This window comes from Aythya ferina, assembly GCF_964211825.1.
Source record: "Aythya ferina genome assembly, chromosome: 14".
NCBI lineage: Eukaryota > Metazoa > Chordata > Aves > Anseriformes > Anatidae > Aythya > Aythya ferina.
The window spans coordinates 3,807,061-3,817,466 of NC_140312.1; positions in this window are offsets into that span (position 1 = coordinate 3,807,061).

Genomic DNA, 10,406 nt, shown 5'->3' on the forward strand with positions numbered 1-10,406 from the left:
TAGAATAAATAAGAGAGATTTGTTTGCAGTCCTTGGTAGGAGACAGCTTGAAGACATGTACCTGGCTTAAGCAGAAATTGTTTGGTTTGACTGGCAGGGAGCCTCATTTCTATTTGCTAACAGGGATGCAGTTGATAACAAGAAAGTGAATTCTCTGTGAAGGAATGATTGCTACCAGAAGCTGGCTTGTAGCTGCAGAAAGATGCATCCCAAGCAATTCTGTAAAGCACAAAATTCTCCCGAGACCCGAGTGTGAGGAAGTTTCTGCTAAATCCATCTGTTGCTGTACAAGGGGTCTGACCACTCTTTGCAAGAATGGCAGGTTTAAGCTCAACAAATGTCAGGGTATAAATTAAACTACACAGAGCCTTGCCACGCTTCTCCCAGTGTTTAATTCATACATTTAATTGAACAAATTCAACAACATATAGCAGCACAGGGCTGTGCTACCCTGCGCCCCGTCCCTGCGGCCACCCAGAGCCTCCAGGAGGAGAATCCAAACCCTGGGCTCTGCCATCAGTATACAGAGCTATAGGTTGGAGTCAAACACCAAACGGGTGTGAGAATGGCACAAATAGCTCAGAGAAAAGGATTCAGAGGGGAAATTCTTGTCAAATCCATAGGGCCTGGGGCCAAAGAAAATACTCACTCAGGAGCTGGAGGCTCAGGCCAGACCGAAACCCAGTGCCTAGCTCAGTCATAAGGAAATCTCTCTGACTCAGTTTCCTCAATTTACTCTGGGTTAATTGGTTTTATTTTGGAGAATGGGCCTTATTTTATAGAACTTTCCTCCTTATTTTATTTCCATAAAGTCCCCGCCAGCTGGAGAGGGTTCCTGCTTTGTTCCATTACATTCAACAACAGAAGAGAATTTTCCTTTCTCAACTTACAGATAAACCATTATAGTTAGTAAAAAATACTGTCCAGCAGGGTTAAGTCATTCCACTTAGATGGATTTGACTTTTCTCTGCCAATTATTAATTTCCATGAATTTCAAAATATGTTTTATGCTGATAAAGTTTCTTAAAGCCTTTCCCCTAAAACTGTATTAAAGAATGTGGCACTTACCTGAGTCCTTTGGAATACCTAATGTGCCATGGCTTTTCCTATAAATATTCACCAATTCATTATTGTCACTAAATTTTAAAAGTGGGTAGGCATTGATTATTTTACCTGTTGCAAGATAAAAGTCTTGGGTACTTGCATGAAGTCTGAGCAAGCTTGTGAAGCAATCTGCAGCTTCCAGGCTGGCTCAGTAGGTAATTATTTTGCTAGGTTTCCTGCCTTCTGTTTTTTCTTCATGAGTCTTTTTTTTTGTGTGTGTGTTTGTTATTTTTGTTATTTTTATGTTGGAAATTATTCACTGCCTGTAAAAGGCACTTGATTGACAGTGTTGAGCCAGAAACTCCTCTTCCCCCCAAACCAGAAGGGTTTTTAACTACAGGGAAGCTTTAAAAACATCACATTTGGGGTTGACATGTCTCCTGGAAGCTGGTTGCAGGTTCAACAAATCCCTTTTCTGCGGGATGGGCCAAATGCAATGGCTCTGTGTGATAGAGCAAACTCTTGCCCAAATTGTCCTTGTTTTTCATTGCCTCTGACTCCTCTTAAAACACCTGCTGCCTGCCTTGGGGTGACAAAACGCTGGTGCCACAGGCTGAGAAACACTTGGGGGTGTTTGTCCACAGCAGCTGCATATGATTTAAATGATCTGTCTGCTAATTGATTCCCTGTTATTATCTCTCACAGGCCCAACAGCAATAAAGAACACAACCGACGAGCTGTCAGTCTGGCATGTGTGGGCACCTTGGAGCAGATGTAGCATGCCCAGCTGTTAATGACACAGTTGTCAGCTGAAGGACATCACGTGTAAGGCACTGGTGACATGCAATCAATTGTCTCTGGGGTGGGTTTGCTTACTACTTTGCTTTTTCCTGACATTTTTTACACAAAAAGTGTCCAAAGTCTCACATTCTATTCAGTATATAAAATAATCTTTCTGTGAGACAAAACACCCCAATATAGTACGTGGTCTTCTTACTTCAGCCATTGCTTGGGAAATCATGGCTGTGACGTTGAGTTCATCCTGAAATTTCAGAGTGGAGCATTCCCCTTATTTCTGAACATCGGAAATGAGTTTGCTAACTGGGGAAAAACAAAAGTCTATCACCATGGGGAATATTTTAAGAAATCAGAAGAGTGATGTTCTCTATGACAAATGACACTTAGCAATGGTAGAATAATGTTTAGTAGTGGCAGAGGTTATTTGCTGCTGGCGTTGCAGAAGTCTGGAATGTCAAAGGACTAGAAAAGCTGGATCTGTGTTTTCAGCTTCACAAAGGAAAAAGAAGAAAAAGTAAAACATGTGATTCATTACTTAAAATAAGATAGTGGGTAGGAAGTGAGGGAGGATGACTCGCCCGCCTTTAAATGGAAATATGTCCAAAGACCAATCTGGCATGTCTGAAGGAGCAGGCAGAGCCGACACTGCTGAGTTGCTGCTTTGTGTGTTCATTGCCACAGCAGCACCTTTGTTCCTCTCCGAAACCGCCTGGGTGTCGCTGAGCTCAGGCCAGCTGGGTTGGGCTGAACTGGAAGAAATTAATCTTACTGGGGACCATAGGACTTTAATGCCAATGCTTGTGGCGCTGAGAATTCACATCCTGGCAGTGTGCTCTGACTCCTTGGTGGAGATGAACCCTGGGGATTGGACTTTGATTACCTGAAGCAGGCATCTCCAGGTTTCCTACCAAGGTGCTGACTTGGGCTGGTGCATTAACCCAGCACGGCTGCGGGCAGCGGACATCGGATCAGCTCCAGGTGCTTGGCTCCTGGGGAACTGCGTAGCCTGCTATGAAACCACGCTGGAGGAGACTGGAATGGCAGCTTTGGCTCATGATGGATGATCCCTAATTTATTTCCACTGTAAAAGGTTTTGGAGACAAGGTTACCCTATAAATAATGTTTAAATTGTAATTTTGTTAAATACCCTTCTCCTGCAGGAATAAATAAATTGCTTTCTGCTTTCATTATACCAAGGAGTCAGCAACATATCCTCAGGTCCAATGCTGTCATTTATTTTATATAATATATCTGTGTTTCTGTTTTTTTGTGTGTGTGTGCCCGTGTGTTTACCAGAAGAAAGATAATTCATTGTGTGGTGCCTGCTCCAGCTGTGACAGGTCTCTCACAGGCCTGCCACAGCCAAGGACACCCATCACAGCCGTACCCCTGCAAGGTGACACGTGGCGCCATCCCCGTGGGACAGCTTGTTGCATTCACATCAACATGCCATCACAGCATTTACTTTTAAAGGATTAATTAGTAACAGATAATTGGCACTTGGTGCCATCGTATTGATTGTGAGAAAAGCCTGCAGTGACAAATCTGCGTAGGTTTTACAATACTTATTGCACGACAGGCCCGTGTTCTCCTTCCGTAGCCACGCTACTCAGATGTAACTTAATGAACAACCAGCAAAATAATACCTGCTATTGCGTGGCAGTGGGAATTTAGAAATGAGCCTGTCTCAGCCCCTGGGGATCCCAGCCAACAAAAGGCTGGCTGGCTGATGTCTCAGATCCAGCCTTCATCTCTTAAACAAGGAGAAATATTAATTCAGGAGATAGTGCATTTGTCATTTAAAAGAAACTTAAGGAGGAAAAAAAAAAAAAAGAGGTATCTGTTTAAGTCTGCCTTCACCAATTCATTAGACTGGTTAGTAAACCTCTTTTGAGCAGGTCTGCTGCGGCATGCTGTGAGCTTGCCGCAGCCCTAAGGAAGGAGGTGTCTCCTGCTTGACGTGCTGGTGTGCTGCAAATGTCTGGGAGAGCTGCTCCCAGGGGGGTTGCTTGGGGGTGTTTTGGCCGGGATGGCTGCTTGGGGTGATGCAACAGAGCCTTAGTGATGGATCCCAAAGCAGCCTGGTTCATTGGCTGGGTGCATCCCGAAGCAAGACAGGACCCAGTGCCTGGGGCAGGTTGGCCCCGCTACCAGAGCTCGCCCCAGCACCTCCAAGGTCAGGGCTGTGCCCAGCTCGAAAACCCATGGGGTTTTGGCAATATCTCCTCTTGAATCAGACAGGATCAATGAATATTGTTTCCTTCCATCCCCTCAGAGATAGAGGCATTGATGGATATTTCCTGAGGATCATCAGGAACCTGCATTAACCATTCCTCCGTGCCTCTCCAGGAAGCCCAGTCACTGCCAGAAGGAGCCAGAGGTGAGACACTCCAGGTACCCCCCAGCTGTTGGATTACTATATCAGTGTATTTGTCCTGCCAAGGAGAAAATGCAGTGTGTTGATATTTATGGGAGTTAGCTGGGTTATCAGTGTAAGAGCTGACACCCAAATTTAGCCAAAAAACCTCCCTCCCGGACAGTCTGAAAACCATCATAAGGAAACCAAGGAATTACTGGCATTAAGAGAAGATGCAAAAATGAAACAAGTTGATTGTCCTGCAAAGTCTTTGGGGCTTAGACATGCATTCCTGCCTCTCTGGAGTGCTGCTGCAGATGAGAGAGACCTGCTGAGGAGCAAAGAGCAGAAGTTTTGGTTCAGCTGGTCCTGAAAAGCCAGGTTAGAAGCTGAAAAATCACAGGTTGCAGAAGCACACTGCCTTAGCCTTACCTACAGATGTGCTGCTGTAATTACAGGTGCTGTTTAAGTGCAGAACCAATTCTGTTGTGCCTTTTTTTTTCTTTTCCTTTTTTTCTTTTTTTTTCTTTTTCTCTGCTGGAATTAATGAACGAATCCAGCAGCCTTGTTGACTGAGCAAATCAGCAGTCGGCCAAGTGCATCCTGTCAGCAGAAGGTAATTTTAATGATGGGCCAGTGGCCTTTCTAATTAAAAGAAACTTTCATCATTTTGAGGGGAGGATTCTTTCCAAGAAGGAAAACACCATTTGGAACGGATTTCTGAGCAGATTGCCTTCCATGGCCTGGTCTGTGCTTGAGGCTGACATGAGAAGGAACGGGGAGGGGGAGAGAGCAGTATAAAGGCTGAGGAGGAACAGAAAGTGTTGAAAAGCTCAGATTAGTCTCAATGCTGGAAGAGAAACAAATCAATGTCAGGAATTAGAGAGAGAACAGACAGTGGGGAGAGAACAGAAAGAGGAGCAGAACAAAACCAAAGACAGACAAAGCATGACTGATTGGGAGGGAGGGTGGCAAAAGACAGCTGAGTGACTGCTAGGGCTACCTACGGAGATACGAACCTGGAGACTTGGGGGTTTCTCAGGAACCTGGAGACACAGGGATTTCTTAGGACAGGCTGCAGAAGCACCTGGTGATAGTGGCATTAGTGGGGCTGTTGCTTTTTGGGGCAAGACGGGGAGATGACCCCTGGAGCATCCCATGACCCCCCACTGTTGGCCTATGTCCCACAGCAGCATTCAGCCCCAAGGGACCATGAGAAGGGACCCCATGGTAAGATGTCCTTCTTGCTGCCTTGCCAGTCAATGCAGGAGGTGGCCAGCTGAGGGCCAGGCTTGGAGACTTCTGCCTGGCCAGCAAACTGGCCAACATCATGCACGTAGTGACCACACGCAGGGCCCAGGGCAACGTGTGCTGCTCTTGTCCTGCTGTGTTTGTTCAGCAGCAGATATCAGGATTTCAGCAGATATTGGCTGACATCTGTCCTCCAGAAACTGGGAGGAACTCCCCAGTTCTTCCACGGTAAAATAGCTGTCCATAAAACATTGGGGAACATCAGGGCAGGGTACTGAACCTCAGACCTGCACCCATCGGGAGCTTTCTCTGCAGAACAGAGGAGTTTTGTGATGGCTGTTTTTCCTATGGGGACCTTTTGCCTTCTCCCATCACCTTAGGAGGTGCAAGCCCCCATTTATGCAAAGTTTTTTCTCTCAGTTTAGTTCCCAGCAGAATAAAGATTGGCTGCTCTTTTCTAGGAGGTGTCAGGCAGATTTGAGGGTGGAGGGAGGAAAATGTACCAGCTTGTCACACCTTCTCTTTAGAGAGAAAAAGAAAGCAACTCAGTAAAATCACAGATTTTCTTAGTGCTTAATGCTCCACCTATAGAAATCAGAGGGAAATCTTCCCCTCAGACCAGTTAAAGTGCTGATATCATCAGTTTGGGTGTGATAATGTCCAATTCCCTTCCAAGCGTTATCAAGACTAGACCATGTTCAGGCAGCACAGGGTCTGTAGGCAGAGATAAAATCTTTTTTTTCAGATGATCAGATGTGAGTGGAAAACTAGGAGAGCTTTTCAATATCCCAGTGCATGTGAATATTTCACGGGCTTCAACGTGAAATAAGAGTTGAAAGTTGGTAAGAGCTCGATTAGATGTGTGTCCCTCAGGCCATTATGGGTGGACAAATAGCAGGTATTGTACTTGCGGGCAGCCAGAGATGAACTTCTGCTCCTGTATGGCAGGTCTGAAGGTGAACGTGTTTCTCTGCACTGAACTCAGCTGCCAAGAGTATCATAAAGAATTGTTACAGGGTCCCAGTTCGTTTCCACTCCCTTTACCAGGCTTTACCCCTGGACATCACTTAGTTTTTCCTTTGTTGTTATTCTCAAACCCAATATGACATGAACTTTGTTGTACACTTGCATTTTCTTTCTCATTTTGGTTCCTGAACCCCCTGGGAACCCCGTGTTGTGAATGCATCCACGTCGAGCATGATGCATTCCCATAATTTTCCACTGCTGTAGAAAAGCCCTCGAGGATCCCATAGGAGTCCCAGGTGAGTATGGACACAGGGAGAGCCCAAGCTGTGAGGCCCATGTACTGTTTGATAAATGCTTAGGTAAATCCCTTAATATTATTTAATTTCTTGGGAGTTTCTTCTCTCTGATGTGGAAGCTAAAGACCAAGAGTAGCAAAGAGTGACCATGGTATATTCAAACACCAGATTAAACATGTGACATTGCTTGAGTGCTGCAGACTACTGACTATTCTTATATTAGAGCATTTGACTGAATGTCATGTTCATGGGGGGAATATTTTCCTCCCTCCTGTAGCTGTTTAGCACCACAGGGAAATCAAAATCCACTTTTGAAACAACTCTGAACACTGCCTGTTTTTAATGGGGCCGTGTAGGGTAAGATGCCCAGCACTATGTGGTTCTCTGCTCCCATTAAGCAGCCAGCACTGCACAGGATGAGGCCGTGTGGTGGCATCAGTTACCGAGGAGACTGCCTCTGTAGACATGGAGCATGTTTCTATTAGCAACAGCAGCTCCTGCATGTGTGGTGGTGCATTTACGCTCCTCATCATTGAATTGCATTTGTCTGTGGGCTTTTGCATGTCTGGGAGCGGGCACCCTCTGCACCCACATGCACCTGGAGAACAGGGTGCCCCAAAACACAGAGCTGTCTGTGGGGAGCCAAAATTGCCATGTGGCTGAGCTCTGTGCCTGCTGCCAGCCCGACGTAACCAGGGCTGTCTGTCCAGGCCAGCAAGGACAGACAGATGCTCCGGATAAAAAAGGTGTGAGGTAACACGGGAAAGCTCCTGTGGGGCCGTTCTCACTCAGGAACAACAGGATGCTGCCAGCATGTTCCTGTAGCTATTCCTGGTGGGTACACGGAGACGGAAACAATCCCTGCTTGATGACTAAAGCAGTGCGTGAGGAGCCGTCGTCTGCGCCTCCGCTGCCAAAAATGTTGCACTCAGGGACTGAGGGAGCTCAGGTGGGACTGACCCGTGCCTGGGGAAGGCAGGACGCTGCCCTTCTCCCCTGGGGATGCTCTCTGGTCCTGGGGGGCACCGCAGGGCTGCTGCCCTGCACTTTTAGCAGGGAAACACTGACCCTGTGAAGGGAGACTGGACATGGGGAGTGCACCTGCAGTGCTGAGAAGTTCAGAGCTTTCGCCCACAATACACGCAGACCAGCAAGGACAAAAAGCTTGGCTTTCAACTGCGAGTAGTAACAAAGCGGTGTTGGAAGTTTTTTTTTCTATTTGCCTAAAGGAATTTTGTTGCATGTGTCAAGGAGACGTTTAAATTTTCTTTGGAAAATAGGCTGCAATCACCCAGGGAAATGGTGTGTGAAAAGACTAGGGTAGCAATCACCAGCAAGACGAACATCTGAAGTGAGCCACAGACTATACCAGCGTGTTTAATTAAAGGTGTGAACAATTCGTTCTGCTGTAAAAAAAAAAAAAAAAAAAAAAAAAAAAGTTGTATCTACAAAGTGCCAGTGTGCTCTCATTAAAGAAAACAAGCCCATGTAGCTCAGATGGTGCAGGAAGTGAAATGAAATTGAGGTTCATCTGAGGCTCTGACTTCTCCTTGCATACAAACATTACACCTACAAAGCAGAACTATCATCTTCTGCAATAGAAAAACTAAATTCTTCTGACTCAAAAAGGTGTGCTGGGATGACTACAGCTCACCAGGTATGGTTGTTTGGTAGCTTAAAACAAGTCTTAAAAGCCGAGCCAAGCTTGTAGCAGCTCAGCTAAGCAGATTAACATTTATGAACCTCTGAAGCTGTTGATCCCTCTCAGAGAATTTGTACTGGGCACTCTTGGACACTTCACAGCTGATATTGCTTGCTCGCTACCAGATTCAGCAAGCACACATAATTTTCTTTTGTTCTTGTGTTTTTGTATTTTATTTTGTTTTCCTGAGTGGGAGAGCAATGAAACACATTTGCGTATTGCCATCATTGCAAAATCTGGCATTCAAGAGACAAATCAGTTCCCTTTGTGTGTTATTGGGTCAGCCAAAACCAAATGAGAGGCAAGGAATGCATCTGAGCCCTTCTGCTTTTGGCTGCTCAGTGAGAAACATCTCAAGGGTCTAGCCAGGAGCTCTCCTGCGATCGTGCTGAAGCGGTGCAGAAGCTGTCTCCACTTGATGCTCGTTACAGCTTTTTGGCTGATGGCAGCCGCTGTCATAGCCAACAGCATCAAAAACTACATAAGAGCTACCATTCCTGCACAAAATCAGAGGGCTTGTTTTAACAGCCTTCGCTGGTACAATTAGTGGCAGGTAGCCCATGGGCTAGGCTGGCCTGGAGGCAGCTGGGACGTGCAGGTGGTGTCTACGTCTCCAGGCTGGTGGTGGGGACAACCTCTGCTGGCAGAGGTGACAGCAGCAGCTGGGGTGGCAGGAAGGGATGCAAATAACTTCTTGAATTCCCCCAAGCAATTCTCCTGTGGAAAAGCCTGATGAAGCATGCGGGTGCTTTTAAGGTGACTTAGCCATCATTTAAAATTGGTTTACAGCTGCAGTTCTGCAGTGAGCAGCACTCGACGTGGTTTGGGAAGGAGACAGCCACTGACTCCTGAGGGTTTTCTGGTGCTGGTGAGTCTCAGGTTTGCTCAGCAGACGGATTAGGGAACAGTTTCTGATAAGGTTAGTGAAAGGCCTTCCTTTCGCTTGATGTTACTAAACAGTTGATAAAATGAGAAAAAGCTGCTGGGCTAGGAAAATACATCGCAGGGCTTTACGAGCTCCCAAGGACAGCACTGCAGGGGCTGCCCTCTGTGTTGGCTCTCCTCAGTTTCCAGTGAGGTTGGAGGAAAAGGGACCAGGCTGGGAATACAGCTGGGATCATTTCTCCCACTGCCACCGTATCCATCTCTAATCACCTTCACCTTATGCAGTGAGAAAATGCTAGAGCTGTCGAGACCCACCTGCCTGGAAATTTGCTTTTCCTGAGCCACCTAATGCTGATGAATTACTATAAATGTGTTTATAATTACTTGACTAATTGCAAATGCCTTCACAAATGATTTTGCTAGCACTTAATGGAGATAAAGGAACATCTGAAGCTATAGTAATGGAAATATAATGCAACATGATAGCATGATAATAACACCAACAAGAGTGATCTGAGTGTCTCGAGATCCCAACCGTAGGTGGGTGGTTAGGAGCTTACCATGCATGGAACTGCTCTATAGGGTGTGAACAGGGAAGGGGCACAGGGAGAAGGCAGACTATGGGGGCATGATAGAAAAGGGGAAAAAGGCTGGGCACTTGTGCAACAAGGACATTTTTTTAGAAGCACAGTCAGGTTAGGGGCCATGGCACCATTAGAAAAAAAAAATACAAGCGGGTATTTGTTTTCACTGGCCAGTTTTTTTTTTTTTTATGATTTTTTGATTGCTGTTGCAGTGATGGATGCTCTGAATAAAACATCTTGGTTGTCTTTGTCTATTTTCTTCTGTGGTGAAGCGATAATTGCAGAGTAGTCTTTTCTGCATAAAGACTGTATCCGTCCAGAATACATCATCCTCAGAGAGGAGTTATATGGAGAAGGTACAGAGTAATGGGTGTTCAGCATCACTAGTGCAGAAAAAAGCTCTTTACAGAAGCCCAGCTCCAGCAGGTACGGCAGGAGGTGACGTTAACCAGGCAAAGGGGATGCTTGGCCCTGGCTGAGAGCACTTCTGTTTATAAACTCAGCATCCACTTCCCAGGAAAATG